At 41.7% G+C, this 19,603-nt stretch overlaps 1 long non-coding RNA gene across 2 annotated transcripts; it reads left to right on the forward strand.

Moving 5' to 3' along the window:
- Positions 1–591: 591 nt before the first annotated feature.
- Positions 592–19,279, forward strand: LOC109503130. Of its 2 annotated transcripts, XR_006583058.1 has the most exons (4): positions 592–938; positions 13,626–13,687; positions 14,283–14,358; positions 18,792–19,279. It is a non-coding gene; the product is annotated as an uncharacterized LOC109503130 (long non-coding RNA). The 2 variants fall into 2 exon arrangements; XR_002162027.3 differs by lacking the exon at positions 18,792–19,279 and having other exon boundaries at positions 14,283–14,997.
- Positions 19,280–19,603: the final 324 nt, after the last annotated feature.

Raw genomic sequence — 19,603 nt, forward strand, 5'->3', positions numbered from 1 at the left:
GAGCAAAAGTTCCCATCATACCTCTCCTTGGTTTAAGTATTGCTAGAAAGGCTCACAGAACTCAGAATGTTTTACTAGATCACCAGATGATCATACAAGGACATAACTCAGGAATAGCCATATGGTAGATGCATAGAGTGAGGTTTGGGGGAAGGGCACCAAGCTTCCATGGTGTTCAGGTGCTGCTTCCCTGAGCACCAACACATGTTCACCAATGCAGAAGCTCTCTGAACCCAGCCCATTTGGGGTTTTACAGAGTCTTCATTACACAGGTACCATTGATTAAATTATTGGCTCTGGGTCACTGAACTGAACCTCAGCCCCACTCTCCTCTCCTGAGGTCAGGGGTGGGACTGACAGTTTCAACCTTTTAATCACAGGGTTGGCTCCCTGGCAACCAGCCCTGTTGGGTTCCAAGAGTCACTATTAACATAACAAAGGACACCTTTGTTGCTCTCAAACCTTAGGAAATTTCAAGGGTTTTAGGAAAACCAGAAAGAGGATGAAAACTAAATATATATTTCTTATTAAAAAGCACAATATCACTGTGTGTGTGTGTGTGTGTGTGTGTGTGTGTATGTGTGTGTGTGTGTAGAAAATGGCACAAATCAAAAGGCAGGAGACTGAAGCAGTGGTTTCTCCTGGTCAGGACAGGTTAAAAGTCCTTAGAGCTCACAGGTAGGTGACAGTTCCTCTTCTGACCATGAGTCCAGCTCCTCCTGCTCTTCCTGTGTGCCAGGACTTGTATTTGCCTTGTACTTGCATTCTCCCTTTTAACGTTGAACAAAGTGCTTCACCTCTCCAGTTTCTTCATCTGAAGAACAGAGATTAGGTAATAATGGCTCCACTTCAGAGGATCTGGTGAGGTGTGAAAGTTCATCTACAAAGAGCTCTGAAAGCAAGTTCAGCCAGAGAGAGCACCTGGCAAATGTTAACAGGTAAGGTGATGGGGGTGAGCATGAACATCCTTGGGAAACTGACAAGGGAAAGTGTACATAACATACCTGAGAAACACTGACAATGGTACTGGGGAACCAGGCCTGAGAGTCTCCAAAGGACTAAGTGTGCAGCTGTGTGTGTGTCTTAAATCCACTGCTTTCCAGAAAGCCAGACTGTTGATGAGAGAGCTCTGACCTCTCCTGGGTATTATCAGTAATAATTACTGTTAACTGCCGTTCACATTTGTTTAGTACTCTACAGTTTATGAAGCACTTCCACATACACTCTTGTCATGCTCATCCACTGGGAGTTGTTGAGGATTTCTGAATGGATGCCAAGGGGGTATTCAATAAAATGCCCAAGGCTGCTGTCCTCACCTCCAGGCTCCAGGCTGTAAATCTGGTCATATTCACTGGCATTAAAATCACCTGATACATCCAGATAAATTAACAGGAATGGCTGGGTGGCCATTCTCTGAACTGCCCTCCACTGGCTGCAGGTGGTGGTATCCATTATGCTACCAGAAGTGCAATGAGATACACTAGTGAGTGTGGGGGTCAGACTACCTCATGTCTGTTCTAGTCCCAATACCTCCCTAGCCTCTGGAATCAGAAAAAATAACTATTTTTATTCCCATTGCCTTTTTAAAGAATATGATAAAGATTCTTGAGGAAAGTGGTAGACAAATACATTAATAAATAAAATAAACAATTCTAATTTTAAAATAGTGGGGAAATCTACTGAGTAAGGGCCTTATTGAATTATTCTCTGTTAAGAAACTATTCCTATTCCTGTGCCAAACTGTCAGCTTGCTTGGGAGGGTGGACGAATGCTCAGAGCCCAAGGCTTTAGGGAAAGGAATGGATAAGACATCTCACGCTTTTGCCTGAGATTCAAAGCAACCGACACCTGTTGGGGAGAGCCTGATGGCCTGGGATCACGAATTCCAGGTGGATGGAGATGAACAAGTACCCTGAAATAAAATTCTCAAGGTTTGAACGAGATGAAAAGGCAAGCTGATTGCCAAGCTGGTCCAGGATCAAAAAGAACCAACAGTCAGTCTGACTCTGGGGTCTAGGGGCTCATGATCATCTGTGTCCCAGGGATAGGCTGCTCCTAGAAGCAGTGGCTCCAAGTGATTTAAAGAGTGGTGACACTATGAGCAATAGTACTTGAACATCAAAACTAGGTGTGATTGGATATTGTCCTTCCTGGGGCCCTTGGGACTGGGAGAGGCTACGTGATGGTGTGGCCACAAAAGGTGAACGTCAGGTCCAGCTGTGTTGAAGGCCTCTTCACACTACCTGAGCTGGAGCTCCTACTCCAGCCTGCACAGGCTCCAGCATTGTGGTGATTGTGGGACACGAGGGTCAATGGAGTGTCCCACTCTCCCAGTGGCAGTGGTCTCCATTGACCAGCAGAGGTTTCCTGGTACTGTCTGTGCCTTGTAGCATGGTGAGTGCTGAGGGATTTTCCCCCATGTGTGCAGAGCACAGGTCACTGCTGGACAGTAAGTCTCCCTGAATGGAGTGGTATGACAGCCCTGGCCCTTGGAACATTTGGAAGCATGTAACAGCCCAGGGACTTACTGGGAGGGAGAGGTTGGAAGCAGAAGGAGGATAAGACAGAAAGCTACTGAGGGTTCACAGATTTTAAGATGCTACAGGGAGTGCTTTAATTACATGCCAGAGCTGAAGATGCATGCCTTACTCATATGTGAGTTACATTATTCATATATTCATCTCTTACAAAAAAAACTATATAAAGGACCTTTGACAGCATGTATATTGTGTTTTTTAAGTTTATTTATTTATTTTAATAATAAGAGAGAGAGAGACAGTATGAGTGGGGGAGGGGCAGAGAAAGAGGGAGACAGAGAATCCCAAGCAGGTTCTGCACTGTCAGCGCAGAGCCCAATGCAGGGCTCAAACCCACAAAACCGTGAGATCATGACCCGAGCTGAAACCAAGAGTCAGATGCTCAACCGACTGAGCCACCCAGGCACCCCTATATTGTGGTTTTATTTTTTTTTATTTTTTTTTCATAAGAGTTGTGCTTTTATTTTTATTTATATTTATTTATTTTTTTTACATATGAAATTTATTGACAAATTGGTTTCCATACAACACCCAGTGCTCATCCCAAAAGGTGCCCTCTTCAATACCCATCACCCACCCTCTCCTCCCTCCCACCCCCCATCAACCCTCAGTTTGTTCTCAGTTTTTAACAGTCTCTTATGCTTTGGCTCTCTCCCCCTCTAACCTCTTTTTTTTTTTCCTTCCCCTCCCCCATGGGTTCCTGTTAAGTTTCTCAGGATCCACATAAGAGTGAAACGATATGGTATCTGTCTTTCTCTGTATGGCTTATTTCACTTAGCATCACACTCTCCAGTTCCATCCACGTTGCTACAAAAGGCCCTATTTCATTTTTTCTCATTGCCACGTAGTACTCCATTGTGTATATAAACCACAATTTCTTTATCCATTCATCAGTTGATGGACATTTAGGCTCTTTCCATAATTTGGCTATTGTTGAGAGTGCTGCTATGAACATTGGGGTACAAGTGGCCCTATGCATCAGTACTCCTGTATCCCTTGGATAAATTCCTAGCAGTGCTATTGCTGGGTCATAGGGTAGGTCTATTTTTAATTTTCTGAGGAACCTCCACACTGCTTTCCAGAGTGGCTGCACCAATTTGCATTCCCACCAACAGTGCAAGAGGGTTCCTGTTTCTCCACATCCTCTCCAGGATCTATAGTCTCCTGATTGTTCATTTTGGCCACTCTGACTGCGTGAGGTGATACCTGAGTGTGGTTTTGATTTGTATTTCCCTGATAAGGAGTGACGTTGAACATCTTTTCATGTGCCTGTTGGCCATCCGGATGTCTTCTTTAGAGAAGTGTCTATTCATGTTTTCTGCCCATTTCTTCACTGGGTTATTTGTTTTTCGGGTGTGGAGTTTGGTGAGCTCTTTATAGATTTTGGATACTAGCCCTTTGTCCGATATGTCATTTGCGAATATCTTTTCCCATTCCGTTGGTTGCCTTTTAGTTTTGTTGGTTGTTTCCTTTGCTGTGCAGAAGCTTTTTATCTTCATAAGGTGCCAGTAATTCACTTTTGCTTTTAATTCCCTTGCCTTTGGGGATGTGTCGAGTAAGAGATTGCTACGGCTGAGGTCAGAGAGGTCTTTTCCTGCTTTCTCCTCTAAGGTTTTGATGGTTTCCTGTCTCACATTTAGGTCCTTTATCCATTTTGAGTTTATTTTTGTGAATGGTGTGAGAAAGTGGTCTAGTTTCAACCTTCTGCATGTTGCTGTCCAGTTCTCCCAGCACCATTTGTTAAAGACGCTGTCTTTTTTCCATTGGATGTTCTTTCCTGCTTTGTCAAAGATGAGTTGGCCATACGTTTGTGGGTCTAGTTCTGGGGTTTCTCTTCTATTCCATTGGTCTATGTGTCTGTTTTTGTGCCAATACCATGCTGTCTTGATGATGACAGCTTTGTAGTAGAGGCTAAAGTCTGGGATTGTGATGCCTCCTGCTTTGGTCTCCTTCTTCAAAATTCCTTTGGCTATTCGGGGCCTTTTGTGGTTCCATATGAATTTAGGATTGCTTGTTCTAGTTTTGAGAAGAATGCTGGTGCAATTTTGATTGGGATTGCATTGAATGTGTCGATAGCTTTGGGTAGTATTGACATTTTGACAATATTTATTTTTCCAATCCATGAGCACGGAATGTCTTTCCATTTCTTTAAATCTCTTCAATTTCCTTCATAAGCTTTCTATAGTTTTCAGCATACAGATCTTTTACATCTTTGGTTAGATTTATTCCAAGGTATTTTATGCTTCTTGGTGCAATTGTGAATGGGATCAGTTTCTTTCTTTGTCTTTCTGTTGCTTCATTGTTAGTGTATAAGAATACAACTGATTTCTGTACATTGATTTTGTATCCTGCAACTTTGCTGAATTCCTGTATCAGTTCTAGCAGACTTTTGGTGGAGTCTATCGGATTTTCCATGTATAATTTCATGTCATCTGCAAAAAGCGAAAGCTTGACTTCATCTTTGCCAATTTTGCTGCCTTTGATTTCCTTTTGTTGTCTGACTGCTGATGCTAGAACTTCCAGCACTATATTAAACAACAGTGGTGAGAGTGGGCATCCCTGTCGTGTTCCTGATCTCAGGGAAAAAGCTCTCAGTTTTTCCCCATTGAGGATGATGTTAGCTGTGGGCTTTTCATAAATGGCTTTTATGATCTTTAAGTATGTTCTTTCTATCCCGACTTTCTCAAGAGTTTTTATTAAGAAAGGGTGCTGGATTTTGTCAAAGGCCTTTTCTGCATCGATTGACAGGATCATATGGTTCTTCTCTTTTTTTTGTTAATGTGATGTATCACGTTGAATGATTTGCAAATGTTGAACCAGCCCTGCATCCCAGGAATGAATCCCACTTGATCATGGAGAATAATTCTTTTTATATGCTGTTGAATTCGATTTGATAGTATCTTATTGAGAATTTTTGCATCCATATTCATCAGGGATATTGGCCTGTAGTTCTCTTTTTTTACTGGGTCTCTGTCTGGTTTAGGAATCAAAGTAATACTGGCTTCATAGAATGAGTCTGGAAGTTTTCCTTCCCTTTCTATTTCTTGGAATAGCTTGAGAGGATAGGTATTATCTCTGCTTTAAATGTCTGGTAGAACTCCCCTGGGAAGCCATCTGGTCCTGGACTCTTATTTGTTGGGAGATTTTTGATAACTGATTCAATTTCTTCGCTGGTTATGGGTCTGTTCAGGCTTTCTATTTCCTCCTGATTGAGTTTTGGAAGAGTGTGGGTGTTCAGGAATTTGTCCATTTCTTCCAGGTTGTCCAGTTTGTTGGCATATAATTTTTCATAGTATTCCCTGATAATTGTTTGTATCTCTGAGGGATTGGTTGTAATAATTCCATTTTCATTCATGATTTTATCTATTTGGGTCATCTCCCTTTTCTTTTTGAGAAGCCTGGCTAGAGGTTTGTCAATTTTGTTTATTTTTTCAAAAAACCAACTCTTGGTTTCGTTGATCTGCTCTACAGTTTTTTTTAGATTCTATATTGTTTATTTCTGCTCTGGTCTTTATTATTTCTCTTCTTCTGCTGGGTTTAGGCTGCCTTTGCTGTTCTGCTTCTAGTTCCTTTAGGTGTGCTGTTAGATTTTGTATTTGGGATTTTTCTTGTTTTTTGAGATAGGCCTGGATTGCAATGTATTTTCCTCTCAGGACTGCCTTCGCTGCGTCCCAAAGCGTTTGGATTGTTGTATTTTCATTTTCGTTTGTTTCCATATATCTTTTAATTTCTTCTCTAATTGCCTGGTTGACCCACTCATTCGTTAGTAGGGTGTTCTTTAACCTGCATGCTTTTGGAGGTTTCCCAGACTTTTTTCTGTGGTTGATTTCAAGCTTCATAGCATTGTGGTCTGAAAGTATGCATGGTATAATTTCCATCCTTGTAAACTTATGAAGGGCTGTTTTGTGACCCAGTATATGATCTATCTTGGAGAATGTTCCATGGGCACTTGAGAAGAAAGTATATTCTGTTGCTTTGGGATGTAGAGTTCTAAATATATCTGTCAAGTCCATCTGATCCAATGTCTCATTCAGGGCCCTTGTTTCTTTATTGACCATGTGTCTAGATGATCCTTCCATTTCTGTAAGTGGGGTGTTAAAATCCCCTGCAATTACCACATTCTTATCAATAAGGTTGCTTATGTTTATGAGTAATTGTTTTATATATTTGGGGGCTCCGGTATTCGGTGCATAGACATTTATAATGTTAGCTCTTCCTGATGGATAGACCCTGTAACTATTATACAATGTCCTTCTTCATCTCTTGTTACAGTCTTTAATTGAAAGTCTAGTTTGTCTGATATAAGTATGGCTACTCCAGCTTTCTTTTGGCTTCCAGTCGCATGATAAATATTTCTCCATCCCCTCACTCTCAATCTAAAGGTGTCCTCAGGTCTAAAATGAGTCTCTTGTAGACAGCAAATAGATGGGTCTTGTTTTTTTATCCATTCTGATACCCTATGTCTTTTGGTTGGCACATTTAAACCATTTACCTTCAGTGTTATTATAGAAAGATACGCGTTTAGAGTCATTGTGATGTCTGTAGGTTTTATGCTTGTAGTGATGTCTCTGGGACTTTGTCTCACAGGGTCCCCCTTAGGATCTCTTGTAGGGCTGGTTTAGTGGTGACAAATTCCTTCAGTTTTTGTTTGTTTGGGAAGACCTTTATCTCTCCTTCTATTCTAAATGACAGACTTGTTGGATAAAGGATTCTTGGCTGCATATATTTTCTGTCTAGCACCCTGAAAATCTCGTGCCAATTCTTTCTGGCCTGCCAAGTTTCAAAAGAGAGATCAGTCACGAGTCTTATAGGTCTCCCTTTATATGTGAGGGCACGTTTACCCCTTGCTGCTTTCAGAATTTTCTCTTTATCCTTGTATTTTGCCAGTTTCACTATGATATGTCGTGCAGTATATTGTGGTTTTAAAGATCAGTTAGACATGGTTGGATTCTAAAGGATCATACCATATATTAGGATTAAAAATACATATAGATAATTCTATTTATGTAATGTGTATATACTCATTTTACTGTAAAATGTATTCATTTGTTAGTTTATAGAACAGCTGTCCATCTCCTCCCAATGTCACTAGGACACACAGGATAGGAATAATCACCTTTCCCTTCTTAATACTGAAATGAGTTCTGAAATGAAGCCAGTCAAATTCAGCCCCACACCGTCTCTATTCTCTTAGAAGAATGTTAAGTAAATTGCTTTTGTTAGCAACTGTTTAATCTCCAAGGCTGAAAAGTCTACTGTGAACCTTGTCACATTGTTTCAGAGTGAATCTGACCTAACATTTCATGTTTGTTTACTTGTTTTTAAAAATACTTTATTTTTAAGTAATCTTTCCATCCAATGTGGTGCTCGAACTCAAACCCCAAGATCAAGAGTCACATGCTCCACCGACTGAGCCAGCTGGACGCCCCCTAACATTTCATGTTTGTACACTCAATTCCTCATGTCTTGCTAATGTGACTTGCCCTAGCCTGGGGAGTTGGTGAAGACAGGATCTGGGTCTCACTTGGTCACTGCCGTGTCTCCAGGTTTAGAACATGCCTGGCATGGCATAGGCAGGTGGCACTGTTGAGTGAAGACAGAATAATGAACAGCAGGTGTCCTAGGAAAACATCTAGGAAAAGTTGTTTGGGCAGGAGAAGCTTCCTGGCTGCAAGAATCTCTATGCAAGAATCTGAGGACTGGATTTCCCACCCAGTAGGTATCAGGATAATAATTCCTCCAAAGAGCCATCTGCTTCATTGCTGGCAGTCAGGGCTCTTTGCTCTCAGCCTGAAGCTGTCTACTCATCCTGAGCACCCACATTGGGTCCTCCAGGATCCAGCAGAGCCCCCAGTGGACTCTCCCAGTTCCCAGCCATTCTTCCCTCAGGGCTACTTCTGTCCCACACAATCACTGCCCTTCCTTACTTGTGTGTTGGGCCAAGAGGCATCACCGCTGTCCCCTACAAGCCCCAGGACCACACTGCAGCTTCACTCCAGCCATGCTCCTCAGGCATTTATTTGTCTACAAAGTCTGTCACATAAAAAACAACATGAGTGTCACAGATACATGATGGGCAAAACCTGATATATTCTTGTCTTTTTACAAACCCTGATATTTCAGAGTTCCTTTCTTAGTATAAACCATTTTACTTGCCAAGAACACTAAATGTTAGTCATGATCTAGTAAAGACAAATGGCTAGAATTCTCCAGATCTCCACAACATTTTTTCCCATGGCTGCCACTACCCCTGCCAGATTCCTGAGGATGAGAGGACACAAATCTACACATAACAACCTAGATACAAGCACATTTTAGACAATACACACTTGGAATTTTCCCCCAAAAAAGCCAGGCCCATGAGCCTGCCTTCCTGCCTTCTCCTTCTATGCCTCCATCTTGATATTGACCCTATGAATTGTCTTTTCTGTTGTAAAGAAATGGAGCAACAAAGTAACAGAGAAACCACAGATTCTTCTTTCCCAGTCCCAACTCCCTATATCTTGTCTCATTTTGATTTCTTTCCAGGTTGACCTTGCTCCTTGCCACACTCTAGGGAGAGCACTTCACAAGAGAGGACCTCCCTTGACTCATTAGTGCCTGTGATGTGAAGGATCCTGCACTTCCAGGGCCAACCTGGATCAACCAAGGGTCAACCTTTGTAGACACCCTGATGGCTAGGAAGAGTGGAAGGGTCTTAATACTAGATTGTGTTTCTATCAGTTTGAATTCCCAACCTACAATATTTAAATAATGATCCCTACCCTGGAACATCCTAGGAAACATAACTTCACCTCTCTATAAAAGCATTTTTTGTATAGCAAGATTAGCAAGTATATCATTCTCCAAATAAAACAGCAATCCACCTACAAATCTAAGTAGTGCATGATAAAACAGTTTTCCAGAAGCTCCTATTAAATATTCAAACAAACACTATAAATGCTTCAGGGCCACTTTATGGGTTTCTTGGATGGCAATTGTAAAATCATTAAAGATCTCCAACACAAATCAAGCTACATAACTTAGATGATTTATTTCAGGGACTCATCAATGCTGTGAAATAATGCAGTGTGTGTGTGTGTGTGTGTGTGTGTGTGTGTGTGTGTGTGTCTCCAAATGCCACAAGCCTTACACAGACATTTGCATCACTGACTCACCAGTAGCAATCCCCATGACAGCACCACCTAGCAAGCAGAGGGGCCGAGCTTATCAAGGCACACTGTCCCACATCAGTCTACATGCTGGTGGAGATAAAGCCATAACAAAATAGGACCAGACCAAGGTACAGAAGCAGAAAAGCTGCTGTGATGTATATCCCTCTCCCCTCAAAGGTGCCTCCAGCCCAGATACAACTTCCCCTGATCCCAGGCCATGCTGTCCTTTCCTGGCATTTTTTTTTCTCAATCTTGCAGCTGGGATATCTTTGCCCACAGACTTATCTTCACTTGGGTCTCAAGGTTACTCTCTCTTCTCTTCCTCCTAGGACATTCTCTCCATTTTGCCCCACACATTCCCACAGGTAGTTCTCATGCATTCTCCCTCCAAAGCAGCTGGCACAGAAGCTACAGTCCTTCAAGTGGGCTTCAGAAGAAGGGCTGAGAGCTATCTGCCTGCCTTCTCATAAAACCAGAAATGTCACAGCAATACTCCTAGGTGAGTCCACTGCACAGGGGACATATGAAACACCCATAAATGATAGAAGTTCATTCTCATTGACTATGGGAGATGGCCACCCCATAAGTGTCTCCCAGAGCAGTGCTATAGCAGAGCACTCTGTAGGCACAGAGGGAATCACACAGGAATGCCCATGAGCTCCTGGATGAGAAGGAAGAATGTCACCACCACTACACTGCCATAACAGGATTCTGGAGCTTGAGTTTTCCACAGTTTAACCTCCCCTCCCCTCAGGGAATAGAGTGAAGGGTATAGGAGCTGAGTTAAAGCACACACAGACCAGGGAGAACTGTTTAGTTTATTGTCCTTTATAGTGTCTAGTTCAAACAGCTATTTCTGTTTCTGTATGTTCATACTTGGGACCCTCAAGTGTAGTAAGAAGATATTTATGTAGCCATATCCCAAGCTAAATCCTAAAAGGATGACATAGATAAACCAATAAGAATCTATTTTCACAATGACTGAGGGATTTCTAGGAGAAGGAAGAAAAGGTCAAGGCACAGGGAGGCTGCTCTAGTGCCACAGGGAGAGACAGGTCATGGGACTGAAATACAGTAACGTAGACATCACCTGCCCATGTTCCCTGTGGAACTGTATTTGGGTCTTATGCAATGCAGGGTGTCTGGACTAAATTCAGAAGACATTAGTCCCCAGGCAGTGAGACTCAGACCCTGCTGACGGAGGGAGAAACCTTTACCCCAGCACACTGAGAGCAGCTCTGGGCAGGAGGCTGTGGTGCTTCGGGGGTGAATGACACATGAGCACACATGAAGACTCCTCCAGGAGACTCCTGGGGCTTCACGAAGCATGAGTGAAGGGAAAAGTGAGGAAGAGTGAGCCTGGCCAAGGCAGGGAAATAGTTCTTGTGGGCAGTCTTCTTTGTGATGGTTGACAAATAACTGATCCTGTCCATGAGAGGATTTTGGAGAATAGAACATAAGCTTTGTGTTACATGAACATGGGGCCTGGCACCCCATGCCATTTATTTAACTCTTCCCAGCTTCAGTTTCTTCATCTTTGAAAACAATTATAAGGAATCTGCCACTCAAACAATTATAAGGAATGCAGTGTTCATGCATGTGCAGCATTTAATCTCTCCCTTGGCACTCATCACATATTCAGTGAATGTTGATAAAAAAAATATGAATGCATCGTGACCACATACTGACAAAACCCATATTCTTTAAAGGACTTTATTTGTTTTACTAGGATTGATCTTGTTCACTTTGCACTGATATTACTATAATAAGACTCATGGGTCTGACTTGGTCTCTGGGTATCAGGAAACAAAATGACCTTACAGTCACTGTGAAGGGCCCCTTGATAATGGTTAGGTTGGAGTGGTAGGACTCTGGACTTTGCCTGAGAGCCTGTCTGACCATTGAAGCAGATCCAGAGAGGTTTTAGAGAATGACCTAGTCTCTCCCTGGAAGATCTTTCCAATGCACCTCCATGCACACATGGAGGGCAGATACTTCCCAGAGAGGTCAACAAAACTGGGTACCTCTTGTTAATTAAGATAATTTATGAAAGTTATCTCAACCATTATTTGTCTGCCTGTCAGACTATGTCAAAATTCCAGCTTAGATAGCAAGCTATTCTGGATTCATTCTTGCATCTGGTAGATCTCACTGGTGCTAACTCTGTACTGGGGATTGTAATGGTAACTGGAGATACTGTGTCAAGTAAGCACCATCTCTGTCCTTTCTTCAAATGGTGGGGACAGACAATTATGCCACAGTGAGATGGAGACCCTGATGGAGGGAATCACTGTGTGCCATGTCCAAACTAGAGTCACAGTAGACTTCAAGAAGTGGGGTGACACCTGAAGTCAGAATGACAAGTAGGAATTAGCCAGATGGAAAGGGGTAGAGTGGAAGTTCTTAATTTGGTAATTGCTTATTTGGTACCTCTTCTGCTGTCCTATGCTCTGATTATAGAATGATGAATTAAATAGTTTTGTCTAAGGAGGCAATAAACATGGAGTAGCAATTGCAGGGTGGTGGAAGTTGCCGAGAGGTGACCTTAATCTCTCCAACTTGGTGGACAGAAGCAGGGTGGCTGTGGAAAGGCTTAAGCTGGGACTTGAATGCTTGGCAAGAGTTAGGTGGTGGTGGATGGAAGAACATTTCAGACAGAGGGGAAAGGGTATATTAAGGATCAGGAATTAGAAAAATGTTGCCACTTCCAAGGAAGGTAAAGAATGCCAATCTGTAGCGGCACCTGTAACTGGCTCAGTCAGTTAAGCGTCTGACTTCAGTTCAAGTCATGATCTCACAGTCCGTGAGTTTGAGCCCTGCATCAGGCTCTGTGCTGACAGCTCAGAGCCTGGAGCCTGCTTCGGATTCTGTGTCTCCCTCTCTCTGCCCCTTTCCCACTCATGCTGTGTTTCTATCAAAAACTGAATAAACGGGGGGCGCCTGGGTGGCGCAGTCGGTTAAGCGTCGGACTTCAGCCAGGTCACGATCTCGCGGTCCGTGAGTTCGAGCCCCGCGTCAGGCTCTGGGCTGATGGCTCAGAGCCTGGAGCCTGTTTCTGATTCTGTGTCTCCCTCTCTCTCTGCCCCTCCCCTGTTCATGCTCTGTCTCTCTCTGTCCCAAAAATAAACGTTGAAAAAAAAATTAAAAAAAAAACTGAATAAACGTTAAAAAAATTAAAAAAAAAGAATGCCAATCTATATACAGCATGGGGAGAGGAGGGAAGGGTGAAAGTGGAGAGGTGAGAAGGACCTGGTCATGCAAGCCATGGAACTCAGGTCATACTGCACGAGCAGCTGGAAGCGTTTTAAAGATGACCATGACATTTAGATTTTTTATTTAGGCAAACCATGCTTTTGGCTCCAGTATGGAGAACGAATTGAAGGTGAGGCTGGAAGTGACTCTACTGCCTAGAACAGGTCTAGTGGACCAGGGGAGCTGAAAATCCAATTAAGAGTCCACTTTAGTAATTCAGAGGATGGTGATTTGAACATCAGTGGAGGAGGCAGTCCTAAATTGTGGGTGGGTTATGGAGAAAGTTTGGCAGATGCCAGCTGAAAGCAACATATCAAAACTTCTTTCTGACGTAAATGGATAACCTTTCCTGGTTTAACAGATTGCTTAATCCCAAGCTCTTGCAGAAAGAAGAGTGGCTGGTTTATCAGACTTCTGGACAAAGCAGGTAACAGTGGCACCACCTGCCCACTGAACTTTCCTGTTAGTCCTGCTCCCATTGTAAGACTTTCGTGAGGCCTGAGATTTGCTCTTCAGCGTGGTTGCAATCATTAGTGGACGATCTTAGACATGATTGTACTAAGCACCAGCTTTTAGTGGTGAGTGCCACAGGAGAACCCAGAAGAGGTTAAATTATCTTCCAATTCCATGTTAGCTGTCAAAACTCCCAGCCAATCAGGCTTCTGTATGCTTCTCCTTCCAGCTCCTGATGATCAGAAGACTAGCACCCTCGGATACCATATTCCAGAGATTGCTGCAGCAGAAGTAAGGCTCATCAGTCTCTGTCTCATTTCTTTCTAAACCTTTGTCAAAGAAACAGGACTGCATTTTTATCTTACTAAAGATGATCAAATTTAATTAATGCTGAAAACTTTTTTTGCTTAGGATTTGTTCAACTTAGGCTTCTTTCTAATTAACATGGCATTTTAAACAAAACATATTCCTTACTGTGATCGAGACTGTTGTGCAACCAAATTAATTTCCCAGCCTCTGTTGTAATTGATTGTGACCACAGGACTGTTGTGGGCAGTGGGTTGTAGCTTTACATGATGTAAACCACTTCCAAGTCTGGACCTTAACCATATCCCATATGATACTCTAGGCCTCTCTTCCTTTTCTGTGATTCCCAGGAACCCAAGAACCCTGGGTTCCCTGTTTCAGGTGGCAGAGGTACAAAATATAAGACTACCACCCAACTCCCTTGGATTTTTCTTGAGTGAGACACAAATCATCCATCATTGGATCTGTTAAACCAATTGAATTTTGGCTTTTATTTATTAACGTAGCATAGCATAGCATAGCATATATAGACTAATGCACCTTGTAACTCTAAACTGTATGACTCCTATTGGTTTTCCAGGTCAAAATATTCATCAGCACATTTGAAGAAGCCCATATTCAGGCTGCTCCCTTTGCCTCTTCTCAAAAGGACATGAGTATGAAGAAAACTGTTCAAAAGCCTATAGAACATTAAGAAGTATAATAATAATAGTTGCATTTATTTGGATGTGGGGATAGGCAGGGGCAGAGATGATGGGAAACTGCTAGATAGTAGGGTCTTTTGGAGAGAGAGAGAGAGAGAGAGAGAGAGAGAGAGAGAGATCTGGAGGAGGAGTGCATCGTATTCTGATGTGTTTTGTTCTGTGGGCAGTGAGAAGAGATGATCAATGCTATGTTGAGTCTGCTGATTATTTTTTAAAATATGGATATAAGTACTTTATTTACAAATATTTAGATTAATAGCATTCTGTTACATCAAATGAAGAATACAGCAATCCGAATATATCCTGTAATAAAAACGAGACCCACTGTAACTAACTTTGGGAATTGGGTATTCGACCTAAAAAAGGCAAAGTTTTTGGTTTGATATTTCTACCTTGTATCTAATGAATGGTTTGTCCGTATGTAAATATACATACACATCAGCAGGTCATGGCCCCTGGTCACATCCTTTGTGATGCAACAGTGCAAGCAAAATGGGTCACTGTAAGTTTTTAACAGAATATGTCAATCTACTCCAGAAAAGTTGTTTTTGCAAATGTTAAACAGAGAAATAAAATGAGTCCACAAACTAACCAATGTTTTATTTAACATTGACTACACAATATTCCAGTACTATCCCATGTTTACAATCAATATTTAAAGTACCTGTGGATATCCAGGTTGAGAATCCAGTGAACAGTTGGATATACATGACTGAACTGTACAAGAAAAATCCGTACTGAAATTGTAGATTTTTGAGTTATCACTATATAAATTGAAGCCATCATTACTCTTCAAATGAGCTCTCCCAGAGAAAAGGTGATAATAAGAAAAACAAAATCCTAAGGCCCCACAGGAATACTCACATTAAGCAACAAGGTTCTATGCAGAAGCTGTGAAGCAGGTAGAATGTGTGTGTAGAGAAATGAGCTGGTGTAGTATCAAGAAGGGCATGGATAGTGGTGCTGGTTGATGCTGAAAACCTCCTAGCATAGAGCCCAGAGGAGTCCATCTGACCTGGAAGGGAAGAAGTCAGTGTGACCCTGATGATAAGCAGCCTGAGCTGGATGGTCTGTGTTCAGAGGTGATTGGAAGGAAGTTAAGGGCACACAGTGAGTGTGAACAATCCCAAGAGTTTGGGAAAGGACCAAAAGGATGTGTGACTGAGGTAGATTTTTTCTTTTAACATAAGGTGAGTTAGGTTAACATGCTGATGGGAAAAAGTCAGAAGGAGGGGAAAGGAAGGATAAAAAATCTGTCCCTAAAGGTAGACAGAAAGGATGGGGGTTCAGTGGAGGCCTCTTCTCCTAAGATGGGGCAGGTTGAGACTCATTTACACACATCTGTGTTGGGTGTTGGAAGTTTGGAAAACTCCCTGTGAGTGGAGTCTGTCTCTATAGTGAAGGATATCTGCTGGGAGAGGAGGTGAGATGAAGAGGGGGCTATAGAAATTTGAAGTCTCTGTAGAACATTGGGGAAGAGGGCTTTTTTATGGAAATATAGGAGGTCTGTTCTCACGATTTTAGGTTGGGCACCATGTATGGAGTTTTTTGTTTTTCTCAAATGATGCTTAGTAACATATTTGTAAAAGTGACAACAGCAGACACTGAAGTGACTAGGGTTGGAGTTTTGTGGGGTGGGTGTGATTGATGCAGAGAAAGATAAGAGAGTGAAGTTTCAGTAAAACATGTTTATGATGTTTATGTATTTATTTTATTTATGTATTGTTTACAATGATGATCTCCGAATCCAGGAAAGATAGAGAATGGAATAAATATATGATTTTGCAGATAGATAGAAGTGAGACAGGGTAAGTGGTCTTAGTCTGTCACCAGAAATGGGGCTCATAGAAGGCAGTTCCTGGCACTTTGAGAGTGGGTGGGCATAGCAGACCAAGACGAAACTGGGATGGATATTCCAGTTCTAAGGTAACACCGTCTCCTTCTCATAAGGTCTCACTTTTACATTCGTTACTGGGTCCTTTGTTTCTTTTATGATAAGAATTAAACAGAATAATTTGTTTTTTTCCCTTTCTTTACCATTTAAGAGACAAATTTGATGTTCTAAATAAAAAAACCCACAAAATCCTTCACAATCTCTGCTTTAATGGATATTAGACTCTAACCCATCGTCTGTCCATGCATTCATCTATCCATTCTTAAAACATCCTTAACATGACTCATTATCCTCCCTGCTCTAGCCCCCTAAGAGACTAGACATAGAGACCATGGGTTACGTGCTCTGCTCTTGAAGTTGTTCCTGACCATGACACCTGGTCTCTGCTCTCAGGCCACACTAGTGTAGTGTCACACTTATTGTCAAATGTCTGGTCAGCCTCCAGCACCTCCCACAGTCACATGGTTTCACCTCATCTGTCTCTTTGCATATGCATGTTTGTTTTTCATCATTTTATTACAAAGTCTGACTTTATAATGCCAGATGACTCCAAACAATCATTAGCAGATATTCTATCTCAAATAATAGATAACATACTTTGCGATCAGTTGCTTTCTCTGTAATAAGAATAACATCTCAATTAAAACAATGGAACCTAGGGGTGCCTGGGTGGCTCAGTCAGTTGAGCCTCTGACTTCAGCTTAGGTCATGATCTCATGGTTCATGGGTTCAAGTACTGCATCATGCTCTGTGCTGACTGCTTGCTCAGAGCCTGGAGGCTGCTTCAGATTCTGTGTCTCCTTCTCTCTCTGCCCCTCCCCTGATCATGCTCTGTCTCACTCTATCTCTCAAAAATAAATAAATGTAAAAAAATAAAAAAAACAATGGAGCCTAAAATTAGGTTTCTGCAAGAGTGCAAAAACATGCCTATTTTGTTGTATTTTGTATTCTAAACCTGCATTGTGTTGACTACATGGTAGGGAGCCCCTCAATAAATATTTATAGGATAAATAGCTCATGGTTTACAGCTGTGGCTTATTCAAAAGAGTTTAACAGTGTCCAGAGTACTACAAATAGAAACATAAAATAGCTAGTTCCATGATTTGTAGTAATAAAACATAACTAAATGAATAAATGATTGATTGGATCACAAAGACCTTAATATTCCTTGCAATCCTGAGTAGGGTAAAATGGGAATCAGGTTGGGAATATTTTGATATTTTAGAGATTACTTGGGAAGCTCAAATAGGCAGCATTGTTGAACAACCTCTGTTAGGGGTTCTGTGGGATATATTCCTCATAGCAGGCATAGAGGTCTGTACTTCATACTCACTACTGTTGCCAGAAAGGCTGATGCGAAGTGAAAGGTCTGTGATCATAGTCTAATCTCCTGACCTAGACACACAGCCACAGTCTTGACTGAGAGACTGTGGAAAACACATGTTCCAGAGCCACTGAGGTAGCATCTTTGGGAATCTACACCTACAATAAGTATTCCAGACAACCCAATACACACTAGTGTTTGAACACCAATGGTAGATGCAACACCACTGAGACCCTTCAGTGAGATTATGAAGACCTGAGATTTGGAGTCCAGTTGGATCCGGTTGGATCCGGTTGGAGTCCGGTTGGTGGTTTAGGATCCATCACCTAACTCCCCTGAGACTTCTTTTCTCTTGATGAACATCAGTAATGCTCTAACTTCTTCCTCAGGAGTCTTTGGAAGGCCTAATGTGGTAGAGCACATGAAAGAATGTTGAAAATCGGCAATTGTTGCTGAAATAACAAGCCCCAGATTAGGAGTAAGCCTGTGCCTGAGGTTAGCAGGTGACTCTTTGTCCAGAATTTGAAGTACATATTCAGTTGCTATTGGAGATAGCTAATCGCCAACTAACCTTTGTGGCAAAAAGGCCAGTAGTAAGAAATTTCAAGTGAGCTCCATCATTGTAAGTTAGTGTCAGGGCTTTGGGGAAGCAGCACTGCTATGCAAGCAATAGAGTGGGCTGCCCCAGATTGGAACTAGTTTCCCAGCGACTGAGACTCTGCCCTCACTGGTTTAGTTAATACAGAGAGTGAATAATTTTCCTCAGGAAAGCTTGGAGGATTCCCGCTTTGCTTTGAGTCAGGCCAATGACCTCCAAGTTCCCCTCCAATTTTATACTTTATCATTTTATGACCCTATAACTAAGCTAACCAGCCACAGAGTGAGGCTGTTACTTTATATTATAATTTGCCATAAATACTTCAATGATAACCTCAGTGCATTAAAGAACTCTTAAGCCATTCTTTAATCTAAATACAAATTCCACTGAGAGTAGTAGGTTATAAGGGACCTTGTGTTTTTATAGAGTCAAAAGGAAAAAAGATGTTAACCTGAAAAATGTGTAGTTTTCCTTTTAAATCTTTTTGAAGAAGCTGATGTGACACTTCAAATCAGATCCTTTTGTTTCCCCATGACATTTCCTGCCACTCTACCCTGGATGATGGGAAGCCAGGAGTTCCAGCCTTAGAGCACACACCTACTGAAGAAGCACAAAGTGGGGACAGGACTGGTGTAACAAATCTAAATGAAGATGCAGACATGTCCATCAAGTTCTAGAGCTTGATGATGTTGGAAGTTGTCTGGTCCTATTACAGAAGAAGCCACTGCGAACCAGAGATGAGCAGGGATCAGTTTCAGTGACATGGTTGTTCAGTGTCTCTGCATGGCTGCTTCTCATGAAGACCGTAGACTGGACCCAGTGTGTTTTAAACGTGATCATAAAGTGATTCTACCAAATTCAATATTCACTATTCACCTACATCACAGCTGAAAAGACCTTCACTTTGTCTCAGAAATAAATAAGCCAATAAATTCAGAAAAAAATATTGGCTGTGCAGGATGTATTGATCTTTCATATGTGCCTGAAGCATCATATCTAGTAGAGAAAGAAAAAAAAATGTGTGCCTTATTTATTTCATGACCTGAACAGAGCCACTAGAAGCATTCCTCAAGGTATATTTTGTGGTTCACTAAATATGTGGATTATGAGTAAGTGAAAAGCGAAGTTTCACAATCAAGTATATTTGGTAGAATTATTCAGGATTCTTTCTTGTAAGGTTTCTCAGAACCTTTAGTATTAGTATACAGTAGGTATTTCCAAGAAGAACAGGGGTACTTATTCAGTCCTCTTTGGTTACACATCTCAAAGTATTAGTGTTCTTTAGAACACACTTTCTAACTTAGAGACTTCAGATGAAGAAAAATACAAACAAAAAAAATAACTGGAATTCATTTAGATGTGGCAGTGAGTAAAAAAAAAG

Source organism: Felis catus, chromosome C1 (assembly GCF_018350175.1).
Source record: "Felis catus isolate Fca126 chromosome C1, F.catus_Fca126_mat1.0, whole genome shotgun sequence".
Taxonomy (NCBI): Eukaryota; Metazoa; Chordata; class Mammalia; order Carnivora; family Felidae; genus Felis; species Felis catus.